The following is a 14,189-nucleotide window of genomic DNA, read 5'->3' as shown; positions in this document are numbered from 1 at the left end:
CTTCTGAGGTGCATTTCTTCTCCATTGATGGCTTCCGCTTCACTCGTTCTTGAGGATTTCCGGAATCGTTCCCTGTGAACTCTGATGCTTCTGTCAGGATCGTGGCATGCTCGACACATAACCTCTGTTGAGTTCTTTCGTCGCCCTGTGCTAGCGCTCTTTCTAGTACGATCTGAAACCAACAGTGCAAGACTCCACACTTCTGAGGTTCATTTCTTCTCCATTGATGGCTTCCGCTTCGCTTGTTCTTGAGGATTTCCGGAATCGTTTTCTGTGAACTATGATGCTTCTGTCAGGATCGTGCCATGCTCGGCACATAACCTCTGTTGAGTTCTTTCGTCGCCCTGTGCTAGCGCTGTTTCTAGTACGATCTGAAACCAACAGTGCAAGACTCCACTCTTCTGAGGTTCATTTCTTCTCCATCGATGGCTTCCGCTTCACTCGTTCTTGAGGATTTCCGGAATCGTTCCCTGCGAACTGATGCTTCTGTCAGGATCGTGCGATGCTCGGCACATAACCTCTTTTGAGTTCTTTCTTCGCCCTGTGCTAGCGCTGTTTCTAGTACGATCTGAAACCAACAGTGCAAGACTCCACTCTTCTGAGGTTCCTTTCTTCTCCGTCGATGGCTTCCGCTTAACTCGTTCGTGAGGATTTCCGGAATCGTTCCCTGTGAACTATGATGCTTCTGTCAGGATCGTGGCATGCTCGGCACATAACCTCTGTTGAGTTCTTTCGTCGCCCTGTGCTAGCGCTGTTTCTAGTACGATCTGAAACCAACATTGCAAGACTCCACACTTCTGAGGTTAATTTCTTCTCCATCGATGGCTTCCGCTTCAGTCGTTCTTGAGGATACCGGAATCGTTCCCTGTGAACTATGATGCTTCTGTCAGGATCGTGCCATGCTCGGCAAATAACCTCTGTTGAGTTCTTTCGTCGCCCTGTGCTAGGGCTGTTTCTAGTACGATCTGAAACCAACAGTGCAAGACTCCACACTTCTGGGGTTCATTTCTTCTCCATCGTTGGCTTCCGGTTCACTCGTTCTTGAGGATTTCCGGAATCGTTCCCTGTGAACTATGATGCTTCTGTCAGGATCGTGCCATGCTCGGCACATAACCTCTGTTGAGTTCTTTCGTCGCCCTCTGCTAGCGCTGTTTCTAGTACGATCTGAAACCAACAGTGCAAGACTCCACTCTTCTGAGGTTCATTTCTTCTCCATCGATGGCTTCCGCTTCACTCGTTCTTGAGGAATTCCGGAATCATTCCCTGTGAACTATGATGATTCTGTCAGGATCGTGGCATGCTCGGCACATAACCTCTGTTGAGTTCTTTCGTCGCCCTGTGTTAGCGCTGTTTCTAGTACGATCTGAAACCAACAGTGCAAGACTCCACACTTCTGAGGTTCATTTCTTCTCCATCGATGGCTTCCGCTTCAGTCGTTCTTGAGGATTACCGGAATCGTTCCCTGTGAACTATGATGCTTCTGTCAGGAACGTGCCATGCTCGTCAAATAACCTCTGTTGAGTTCTTTCGTCGCCCTGTGCTAGGGCTGTTTCTAGTACGATCTGAAACCAACAGTGCAAGACTCCACACTTCTGAGGTTCATTTCTTCTCCATCGTTGGCTTCCGGTTCACTCGTTCTTGAGGATTTCCGGAATCGTTCCCTGTGAACTATGATGCTTCTGTCAGGATCGTGCCATGCTCGGCACATAACCTCTGTTGAGTTCTTTCGTCGCCCTCTGCTAGCGCTGTTTCTAGTACGATCTGAAACCAACAGTGCAAGACTCCACTCTTCTGAGGTTCATTTCTTCTCCATCGATGGCTTCCGCTTCACTCGTTCTTGAGGAATTCCGGAATCGTTCCCTGTGAACTATGATGATTCTGTCAGGATCGTGGCATGCTCGGCACATAACCTCTGTTGAGTTCTTTCGTCGCCCTGTGCTAGCGCTGTTTCTAGTACGATCTGAAACCAACAGTGCAAGGCTCCACACTTTTGAGCTTCATTTCTTCTCCATCGATGGCTTCCGCTTCACTCGTTCTTGAGGATTTCCGGAATCGTTCCCTGTGAACTATGACGCTTCTGTCAGGATCTAGCCATGCTCGGCACAAAACCTCTGTTGAGTTCTTTCGTCGCCCTCTGCTAGCGCTGTTTCTAGTACGATCTGAAACCAACAGTGCAAGACTCCACACTTCTGAGGTTCATTTCTTCTCCATCGATGGCTTCCGCTTCAGTCGTTCTTGAGGATTACCGGAATCGTTCCCTGTGAACTATGATGCTTCTGTCAGGAACGTGCCATGCTCGGCAAATAACCTCTGTTGAGTTCTTTCGTCGCCCTGTGCTAGGGCTGTTTCTAGTACGATCTGAAACCAACAGTGCAAGACTCCACACTTCTGAGGTTCATTTCTTCTCCATCGATGGCTTCCGCTTCACTCGTTCTTGAGGATTTCCGGAATCGTTCCCTGTGAACTATGATGTTTCTGTCAGGATCGTGCCATGCTCGGCACATAGCCTCTGTTGAGTTCTTTCGTCGCCCTGTGCTAGCGCTGTTTCTAGTACGGTCTGAAACCAACAGTGCTAGAGTCCACACTTCTGAGGTGCATTTCTTCTCCATTGATGGCTTCCGCTTCACTCGTTCTTGAGGATTTCCGGAATCGTTCCCTGTGAACTCTGATGCTTCTGTCAGGATCGTGGCATGCTCGACACATAACCTCTGTTGAGTTCTTTCGTCGCCCTGTGCTAGCGCTGTTTCTAGTACGATCTGAAACCAATAGTGCAAGACTCCACTCTTCTGAGGTTCATTTCTTCTCCATCGATGGCTTCCGCTTCACTCGTTCTTGAGGATTTCCGGAATCGTTCCCTGCGAACTGATGCTTCTGTCAGGATCGTGCGATGCTCGGCACATAACCTCTGTTGAGTTCTTTCTTCGCCCTGTGCTAGCGCTGTTTCTAGTACGATCTGAAACCAACAGTGCAAGACTCCACTCTTCTGAGGTTCATTTCTTCTCCGTCGATGGCTTCCGCTTAACTCGTTCGTGAGGATTTCCGGAATCGTTCCCTGTGAACTATGATGCTTCTGTCAGGATCGGGGCATGCTCGGCACATAACCTCTGTTGACTTCTTTCGTCGCCCTGTGCTAGCGCTGTTTCTAGTACGATCTGAAACCAACATTGCAAGACTCCACACTTCTGAGGTTCATTTCTTCTCCATCGATGGCTTCCGCATCAGTCGTTCTTGAGGATTACCGGAATCGTTCCCTGTGAACTATGATGCTTCTGTCAGGATCGTGCCATGCTCGGCAAATAACCTCTGTTGAGTTCTTTCGTCGCCCTGTGCTAGGGCTGTTTCTAGTACGATCTGAAACCAACAGTGCAAGACTCCACTCATCTGAGGTTCATTTCTTCTCCATCGATGGCTTCCGCTTCACTAGTTCTTGAAGATTTCCGGAATCGTTCCCTGTGAACTATGATGCTTCTGTCAGGATCGTGCCATGCTGGGCACATAACCTCTGTTGAGTTCTTTCGTCGCCCTGTGCTAGCGCTGTTTCTAGTACGATCTGAAACCAACAGTGCAAGACTCCACACTTCTGAGGTTCATTTCTTCTCCATCGTTGGCTTCCGGTTCACTCGTTCTTGAGGATTTCCGGAATCGTTCCCTGTGAACTATGATGCTTCTGTCAGGATCGTGCCATGCTCGGCACATAACCTCTGTTGAGTTCTTTCGTCGCCCTGTGCTCGCGCTGTTTCTAGTACGATCTGAAACCAACAGTGCAAGACTCCACACTTCTGAGGTTCATTTCTTTTCCATCGATGGCTTCCGCTTCACTCGTTCTTGAGGATTTCCGGAATCGTTCCCTGTGAACTATGATGCTTCTGTCAGGATAGTGGTATGCTCCGCACATAACCTCTGTTGAGTTCTTTCGTCGCCCTGTGCTAGCGCTGTTTCTAGCACGGTCTGAAACCAACAGTGCAAGACTCCACACTTCTGAGGTGCATTTCTTCTCCATCGATGGCTTCCGCTTCACTCATTCTTGAGGATTTCCGGAATCGTTCCCTGTGAACTATGATGCTTCTGTCAAGATCGTGCCATGCTCGGCACATAACCTCTGTTGAGTTCTTTCGTCGCCGTGTGCTAGCGCTGTTTCTAGTACGATCTGAAACCAACAGTGCAAGACTCCACACTTCTGAGGTGCATTTCTTCTCCATCGATGGCTTCCGCTTAAATCGTTCTTGAGGATTTCCGGAATCGCTACCTGTGAACTATGATGCTTCTGTCAGGATCGTGCCATGCTGGGCACATAACCTCTGTTGAGTTCTTTCGTCGCCCTGTGCTAGCGCTGTTTCTAGTACGATCTGAAACCAACAGTGCAAGAGTCCACACTTCTGAGGTGCATTTCTTCTCCATTGATGGCTTCCGCTTCACTCGTTCTTGAGGCTTTCCGGAATCGTTCCCTGTGAACTATGATGCTTCTGTCAGGATAGTGCCATGCAGGGCACATAACCTCTGTTGAGTTCTTTCGTCGCCCTGTGCTAGCGCTGTTTCTAGTACGATCTGAAACCAACAATGGAAGACTCCACACATCTGAGGTTCATTTCTTCTCCATCGATGGCTTCCGCTTCACTCGTTCTTGAGGATTTCCGGAATCGTTCCCTGTGAACTATGATGCTTCTGTCAGCATCGTTCCATGCTCGGCACATAACCTCTGTTGCGTTCTTTCGTCGCCCTGTGCTAGCGCTGTTTCTAGTACGATCTGAAACCAACAATGGAAGACTCCACACATCTGAGGTTCATTTCTTCTCCATCGATGGCTTCCGCTTCACTCGTTCTTGAGGATTTCCGGAATCGTTCCCTGTGACTATGATGCTTCTGTCAGGATCGTGCCATGCTCGGCACATAACCTCTGTTGAGTTCTTTCGTCGCCCTGTGCTAGCGCTATTTCTAGTACGATCTGAAACCAACAGTGCAAGACTCCACACTTCTGAGGTTCATTTCTTCTCCATCGATGGCTTCCGCTTCACTCGTTCTTGAGGATTTCCGGAATCGTTCCCTGTGAACTATAATGCTTCTGTCAGGATCGTGGCATGCTCGGCACATAACCTCTGTTGAGTGCTTTCGTCGCCCTGTGCTAGCGCTGTTTCTAGTACGATCTGAAACCAACAGTGCAAGAGTCCACACTTCTGAGGTTCATTTCTTCTCCACCGATGGCTTCCGCTTCACTCGTTCTTGAGGATTTCCAGAATCGTTCCCTCTGAACTATGATGCTTCTGTTAGGATCGTGCCATGCTCGGCACATAACCTCTGTTGAGTTCTTTCGTCGCCCTGTGCTAGCGCTATTTCTAGTACGATCTGAAACCAACAGTGCAAGACTGCACACTTCTGAGGTGCATTTCTTCTCCATCGATGGCTTCAGCTTCACTCGTTCTTGTGGCTTTCCGGAATCGTTCCCTGTGAACTATGATGCATCTGTCAGGATCGTGCCATGCTCGGCACATAACCTCTTTTGAGTTCTTTCGTCGACCTGGGCTAGCGCTGTTCCTAGTACGATCTGAAACCAACAGTGCAAGAGACCACACTTCTGAGGTGCATTTCTTCTCCATTGATGGCTTCCACTTCACTCGTTCTTGAGGATTACCGGAATCGTTCCCTGTGAACTATGATGCTTCTGTCAGGATCTAGCCATGCTCGGCACATAACCTCTGTTGAGTTCTTTCGTCGCCCTCTGCTAGCGCTGTTTCTAGTACGATCTGAAACCAACAGTGCAAGACTCCACACTTCTGAGGTTCATTTCTTCTCCATCGATGGCTTCCGCTTCAGTCGTTCTTGAGGATTACCGGAATCGTTCCCTGTGAACTATGATGCTTCTGTCAGGAACGTGCCATGCTCGGCAAATAACCTCTGTTGAGTTCTTTCGTCGCCCTGTGCTAGGGCTGTTTCTAGTACGATCTGAAACCAACAGTGCAAGACTCCACACTTCTGAGGTTCATTTCTTCTCCATCGATGGCTTCCGCTTCACTCGTTCTTGAGGATTTCCGGAATCGTTCCCTGTGAACTATGATGTTTCTGTCAGGATCGTGCCATGCTCGGCACATAGCCTCTGTTGAGTTCTTTCGTCGCCCTGTGCTAGCGCTGTTTCTAGTACGGTCTGAAACCAACAGTGCTAGAGTCCACACTTCTGAGGTGCATTTCTTCTCCATTGATGGCTTCCGCTTCACTCGTTCTTGAGGATTTCCGGAATCGTTCCCTGTGAACTCTGATGCTTCTGTCAGGATCGTGGCATGCTCGACACATAACCTCTGTTGAGTTCTTTCGTCGCCCTGTGCTAGCGCTGTTTCTAGTACGATCTGAAACCAATAGTGCAAGACTCCACTCTTCTGAGGTTCATTTCTTCTCCATCGATGGCTTCCGCTTCACTCGTTCTTGAGGATTTCCGGAATCGTTCCCTGCGAACTGATGCTTCTGTCAGGATCGTGCGATGCTCGGCACATAACCTCTGTTGAGTTCTTTCTTCGCCCTGTGCTAGCGCTGTTTCTAGTACGATCTGAAACCAACAGTGCAAGACTCCACTCTTCTGAGGTTCATTTCTTCTCCGTCGATGGCTTCCGCTTAACTCGTTCGTGAGGATTTCCGGAATCGTTCCCTGTGAACTATGATGCTTCTGTCAGGATCGGGGCATGCTCGGCACATAACCTCTGTTTACTTCTTTCGTCGCCCTGTGCTAGCGCTGTTTCTAGTACGATCTGAAACCAACATTGCAAGACTCCACACTTCTGAGGTTCATTTCTTCTCCATCGATGGCTTCCGCTTCAGTCGTTCTTGAGGATTACCGGAATCGTTCCCTGTGAACTATGATGCTTCTGTCAGGATCGTGCCATGCTCGGCAAATAACCTCTGTTGAGTTCTTTCGTCGCCCTGTGCTAGGGCTGTTTCTAGTACGATCTGAAACCAACAGTGCAAGACTCCACTCATCTGAGGTTCATTTCTTCTCCATCGATGGCTTCCGCTTCACTAGTTCTTGAAGATTTCCGGAATCGTTCCCTGTGAACTATGATGCTTCTGTCAGGATCGTGCCATGCTGGGCACATAACCTCTGTTGAGTTCTTTCGTCGCCCTGTGCTAGCGCTGTTTCTAGTACGATCTGAAACCAACAGTGCAAGACTCCACACTTCTGAGGTTCATTTCTTCTCCATCGTTGGCTTCCGGTTCACTCGTTCTTGAGGATTTCCGGAATCGTTCCCTGTGAACTATGATGCTTCTGTCAGGATCGTGCCATGCTCGGCACATAACCTCTGTTGAGTTCTTTCGTCGCCCTGTGCTCGCGCTGTTTCTAGTACGATCTGAAACCAACAGTGCAAGACTCCACACTTCTGAGGTTCATTTCTTTTCCATCGATGGCTTCCGCTTCACTCGTTCTTGAGGATTTCCGGAATCGTTCCCTGTGAACTATGATGCTTCTGTCAGGATAGTGGTATGCTCCGCACATAACCTCTGTTGAGTTCTTTCGTCGCCCTGTGCTAGCGCTGTTTCTAGCACGGTCTGAAACCAACAGTGCAAGACTCCACACTTCTGAGGTGCATTTCTTCTCCATCGATGGCTTCCGCTTCACTCATTCTTGAGGATTTCCGGAATCGTTCCCTGTGAACTATGATGCTTCTGTCAAGATCGTGCCATGCTCGGCACATAACCTCTGTTGAGTTCTTTCGTCGCCGTGTGCTAGCGCTGTTTCTAGTACGATCTGAAACCAACAGTGCAAGACTCCACACTTCTGAGGTGCATTTCTTCTCCATCGATGGCTTCCGCTTAAATCGTTCTTGAGGATTTCCGGAATCGCTACCTGTGAACTATGATGCTTCTGTCAGGATCGTGCCATGCTGGGCACATAACCTCTGTTGAGTTCTTTCGTCGCCCTGTGCTAGCGCTGTTTCTAGTACGATCTGAAACCAACAGTGCAAGACTCCACACTTCTGAGGTTCATTTCTTCTCCATCGTTGGCTTCCGGTTCACTCGTTCTTGAGGATTTCCGGAATCGTTCCCTGTGAACTATGATGCTTCTGTCAGGATCGTGCCATGCTCGGCACATAACCTCTGTTGAGTTCTTTCGTCGCCCTGTGCTAGCGCTGTTTCTAGTACGATCTGAAACCAACAGTGCAAGAGTCCACACTTCTGAGGTGCATTTCTTCTCCATTGATGGCTTCCGCTTCACTCGTTCTTGAGGCTTTCCGGAATCGTTCCCTGTGAACTATGATGCTTCTGTCAGGATAGTGCCATGCTGGGCACATAACCTCTGTTGAGTTCTTTCGTCGCCCTGTGCTAGCGCTGTTTCTAGTACGATCTGAAACCAACAATGGAAGACTCCACACATCTGAGGTTCATTTCTTCTCCATCGATGGCTTCCGCTTCACTCGTTCTTGAGGATTTCCGGAATCGTTCCCTGTGAACTATGATGCTTCTGTCAGCATCGTTCCATGCTCGGCACATAACCTCTGTTGCGTTCTTTCGTCGCCCTGTGCTAGCGCTGTTTCTAGTACGATCTGAAACCAACAATGGAAGACTCCACACATCTGAGGTTCATTTCTTCTCCATCGATGGCTTCCGCTTCACTCGTTCTTGAGGATTTCCGGAATCGTTCCCTGTGACTATGATGCTTCTGTCAGGATCGTGCCATGCTCGGCACATAACCTCTGTTGAGTTCTTTCGTCGCCCTGTGCTAGCGCTATTTCTAGTACGATCTGAAACCAACAGTGCAAGACTCCACACTTCTGAGGTTCATTTCTTCTCCATCGATGGCTTCCGCTTCACTCGTTCTTGAGGATTTCCGGAATCGTTCCCTGTGAACTATAATGCTTCTGTCAGGATCGTGGCATGCTCGGCACATAACCTCTGTTGAGTGCTTTCGTCGCCCTGTGCTAGCGCTGTTTCTAGTACGATCTGAAACCAACAGTGCAAGAGTCCACACTTCTGAGGTTCATTTCTTCTCCACCGATGGCTTCCGCTTCACTCGTTCTTGAGGATTTCCAGAATCGTTCCCTCTGAACTATGATGCTTCTGTTAGGATCGTGCCATGCTCGGCACATAACCTCTGTTGAGTTCTTTCGTCGCCCTGTGCTAGCGCTGTTTCTAGTACGATCTGAAACCAACAGTGCAAGACTGCACACTTCTGAGGTGCATTTCTTCTCCATCGATGGCTTCAGCTTCACTCGTTCTTGTGGCTTTCCGGAATCGTTCCCTGTGAACTATGATGCATCTGTCAGGATCGTGCCATGCTCGGCACATAACCTCTTTTGAGTTCTTTCGTCGACCTGGGCTAGCGCTGTTCCTAGTACGATCTGAAACCAACAGTGCAAGAGACCACACTTCTGAGGTGCATTTCTTCTCCATTGATGGCTTCCGCTTCACTCGTTCTTGAGGATTACCGGAATCGTTCCCTGTGAACTATGATGCTTCTGTCAGGATCGTGCCATGCTCGGCACATAACCTCTGTTGAGTTCTTACGTCGCCCTGTGCTAGCGCTGTTTCTAGTACGGTCTGAAACCAACAGTGCAAGAGTCCACACTTCTGAGGTTCATTTCTTCTCCATCGATGGCTTCCGCTTCACTCGTTCTTGAGGATTTCCGTAATCCTTCCCTGTGAACTATGATGCTTCTGTCAGGATCGTGCCATGCTCGGCACATAACCTGTGTTGAGTTCTTTCGTCGCCCTCTGCTAGCGCTGTTTCTAGTACGATCTGAAGCCAACAGTGCAAGACTCCACACTTCTGAGTTTCATTTCTTCTCCATCGATGGATTCCGCTTCACTCGTTCTTGAGAATTTCCGGAATCGTTCCCTGTGAACTATGATGCTTCTGTCAGGATCGTGCCATGCTCGGCACATAACCTCTGTTGAGTTCTTTCGTCGCCCTCTGCTAGCGCTGTTTCTAGTACGATCTGAAACCAACAGTGCAAGACTCCACACTTCTGAGGTTCATTTCTTCTCCATCGATGGCTTCCGCTTCACTCGTTCTTGAGGATTTCCGGAATCGTTCCCTGTGAACTATGATGCTTCTGTCAGGATAGTGCCATGCTCGGCACATAACCTCTGTTGAGTTCTTTCGTCGCCCTGTGCTAGCGCTGTTTCTAGTACGATCTGAAACCAACAGTGCAAGAGTCCACAGTTCTGAGGTGCATTTCTTCTCCATTGATGGCTTCCGCTTCACTCGTTCTTGAGGATTTCCGGAATCGTTCCCTGTGAACTATGATGCTTCTGTCAAGATCGTGCCATGCTCGGCACATAACCTCTGTTGAGTTCTTTCGTCGCCGTGTGCTAGCGCTGTTTCAAGTACGATCTGAAACCAACAGTGCAAAACTCCACACTTCTGAGGTTCATTTGTTCTCCATCGATGGCTTCCCCTTCACTCGTTCTTGAGGATTTCCGGAATAGTTGCCTGTGAACTATGATGCTTCTGTCAAGATCGTGCCATGCTCGGCACATAACCTCTGTTGAGTTCTTTCGTCGCCCTGTGCCAGCGCTGTTTCTAGTACGATCTGAAACCAACAGTGCAAGACTCCACACATCTGAGGTTCATTTCTTCTCCATCGATGGCTTCCGCTTCACTCGTTCTTGAGGATTTCCGGAATCGTTCCCTGTGAACTATGATGCTTCTGTCAGGATCGTGCCATGCTCGGCACATAACCTCTGTTGAGTTCTTTCGTCGCCCTGTGCTAGCGCTGCTTCTAGTACGATCTGAAACCAACAGTGCAAGACTCCACACATCTGAGGTTCATTTCTTCTCCATCGATGGCTTCCGCTTCACTCGTTCTTGAGGATTTCCGAAATCGTTCCCTGTGAACTATGATGCTTCTGTCAAGATCGTGCCATGCTCGGCACATAACCTCTGTTGAGTTCTTTCGTCGCCCTGTGCTAGCGCTGTTTCTAGTGCGATCTGAAACCAACAGTGCAAGACTCCACACATCTGAGGTTCATTTCTTCTCCATCGATGGCTTCCGCTTCACTTGTTCTTGAGGATTTCCGTAATCGTTCCCTGTGAACTATGATGCTCTGTCAGGATCGTGGCATGCTCGGCACATAACCTCTGTTGAGTTCTTTCGTCGCCCTGTGCTAGCGCTGTTTCTAGTATGATCTGAAACCAACTGTGCAAGAGTCCACACTTCTGAGGTTTATTTCTTCTCCACCGATGGCTTCCGCTTCTCTCGTTCTTGAGGATTTCCAGAATCGTTCCCTGTGATCTATGATGCTTCTGTCAGGATCGTGCCATGCTCGGCACATAACCTCTGTTGAGTTCTTTCGTCCCCTGTGCTAGCGCTGTTTCTAGTACGGTCTGAAACCAACAGTGCAAGAGTCCACACTTCTAGAGGTTCATTTCTTCTCCATCGATGCCTTCCGCTTCACTCGTTCTTGAGGATTTCCGTAATCCTTCCCTGTGAACTATGATGCTTCTGTCAGGATCGTGCCATGCTCGGCACATAACCTCTGTTGAGTTCTTTCGACGCCCTGTGCTAGCGCTGTTTCTAGTACGATCTGAAACCAACAGTGCAAGAGTCCACACTTCTGAGGCCCATTTCTTCTCCATTGATGGCTCCCGCTTCACTCGTTCTTGAGGATTTCCGGAATCGTTCCCTGTGAACTATGATGCTTCTGTCAGGATCGTGCCATGCTCGGCACATAACCTCTGTTGAGTTCTTTCGTCGCCCTGTGTTAGCGCTGTTTCTAGTACGATCTGAAACCAAGAGTGCAAGACTCCACTCTTCTGAGGTTCATTTCTTCTCCAGTGACGGCTTCCGCTTCACTCGTTCTTGAGGATTTCCGGAATCGTTCCCTGTGAACTATAATGCTTCTCTCAGGATCGTGGCATGCTCGGCACATAACCTCTGTTGAGTTCTTTCGTCGCCCTGTGCTAGCGCTGTTTCTAGTACGATCTGAAACCAACAGTGCAAGACTCCACACTTCTGAGGTTCATTTCTTCTCCATCGATGGCTTCCGCTTCACTCATTCTTGAGGATTTCCGGAATCGTTCCCTGTGAACTATGATGCTTCTGTCAAGATCGTGCCATGCTCGGCACATAACCTCTGTTGAGTTCTTTCGTCGCCGTGTGCTAGCGCTGTTTCTAGTACGATCTGAAACCAACAGTGCAAGACTCCACACTTCTGAGGTGCATTTCTTCTCCATCGATGGCTTCCGCTTAAATCGTTCTTGAGGATTTCCGGAATCGCTACCTGTGAACTATGATGCTTCTGTCAGGATCGTGCCATGCTCGGCACATAACCTCTGCTAAGTTCTTTCGTCGCCCTGTGCTAGCGCTGTTTCTAGTACGATCTGAAACCAACAGTGCAAGACTCCACACTTCTGAGTTTCATTTCTTCTCCATCGATGGCTTCCGCTTCACTCGTTCTTGAGGATTTCCGGAATCGTTCCCTGTGAAATATGATGCTTCTGTCAGGATCGTGGCATGCTCGGCACATAACCTCTGTTGAGTTCTTTCGTCCCCTGTGCTAGCGCTGTTTCTAGTACGGTCTGAAACCAACAGTGCAAGAGTCCACACTTCTGAGGTTCATTTCTTCTCCATCGATGGCTTCCGCTTCACTCGTTCTTGAGGATTTCCGTAATCCTTCCCTGTGAACTATGATGCTTCTGTCAGGATCGTGCCATGCTCGGCACATAACCTGTGTTGAGTTCTTTCGTCGCCCTCTGCTAGCGCTGTTTCTAGTACGATCTGAAGCCAACAGTGTAAGACTCCACACTTCTGAGTTTCATTTCTTCTCCATCGATGGATTCCGCTTCACTCGTTCTTGAGGATTTCCGGAATCGTTCCCTGTGAACTATGATGCTTCTGTCAGGATCGTGCCATACTGGGCACATAACCTCTGTTGAGTTCTTTCGTCGCCCTGTGCTAGCGCTGTTTCTAGTACGATCTGAAATCAACAGTGCAAGACTCCACTCTTCTGAGGTTCATTTCTTCTCCATCGTTGGCTTCCGGTTCACTCGTTCTTGAGGATTTCCGGAATCGTTCCCTGTGAACTATGATGCTTCTGTCAGGATAGTGGTATGCTCCGCACATAACCTCTGTTGAGTTCTTTCGTCGCCCTGTGTTAGCGCTATTTCTAGTACGATCTGAAACCAACAGTGCAAGACTCCACACTTCTGAGGTTCATTTCTTCTCCATCGATGGCTTCCGCTTCACTCGTTCTTGAGGATTTCCGGAATCGTTCCCTGTGAACTATGGTGCTTCTGTCAGGATAGTGCCATGCTCGGCACATAACCTCTGTTGAGTTCTTTCGTCGCCCTGTGCTAGCGCTGTTTCTAGTACGATCTGAAACCAACAGTGCAAGAGTCCACAGTTCTGAGGTGCATTTCTTCTCCATTGATGGCTTCCGCTTCACTCGTTCTTGAGGATTTCCGGAATCGTTCCCTGTGAACTATGATGCTTCTGTCAAGATCGTGCCATGCTCGGCACATAACCTCTGTTGAGTTCTTTCGTCGCCGTGTGCTAGCGCTGTTTCAAGTACGATCTGAAACCAACAGTGCAAAACTCCACACTTCTGAGGTTCATTTGTTCTCCATCGATGGCTTCCCCTTCACTCGTTCTTGAGGATTTCCGGAATAGTTGCCTGTGAACTATGATGCTTCTGTCAAGATCGTGCCATGCTCGGCACATAACCTCTGTTGAGTTCTTTCGTCGCCCTGTGCCAGCGCTGTTTCTAGTACGATCTGAAACCAACAGTGCAAGACTCCACACATCTGAGGTTCATTTCTTCTCCATCGATGGCTTCCGCTTCACTCGTTCTTGAGGATTTCCGGAATCATTCCCTGTGAACTATGATGCTTCTGTCAGGATCGTGCCATGCTCGGCACATAACCTCTGTTGAGTTCTTTCGTCGCCCTGTGCTAGCGCTGTTTCTAGTACGATCTGAAACCAACAGTGCAAGACTCCACACATCTGAGGTTCATTTCTTCTCCATCGATGGCTTCCGCTTCACTCGTTCTTGAGGATTTCCGAAATCGTTCCCTGTGAACTATGATGCTTCTGTCAAGATCGTGCCATGCTCGGCACATAACCTCTGTTGAGTTCTTTCGTCGCCCTGTGCTAGCGCTGCTTCTAGTGCGATCTGAAACCAACAGTGCAAGACTCCACACATCTGAGGTTCATTTCTTCTCCATCGATGGCTTCCGCTTCACTTGTTCTTGAGGATTTCCGTAATCGTTC

Source organism: Amblyomma mixtum, chromosome 10 (genome assembly GCF_055824585.1).
Source record: "Amblyomma mixtum isolate Tamu chromosome 10, ASM5582458v1, whole genome shotgun sequence".
NCBI lineage: Eukaryota > Metazoa > Arthropoda > Arachnida > Ixodida > Ixodidae > Amblyomma > Amblyomma mixtum.
The sequence above is the reverse complement of the archived record's forward strand: the minus strand, read 5'-3'. Positions refer to the sequence as shown.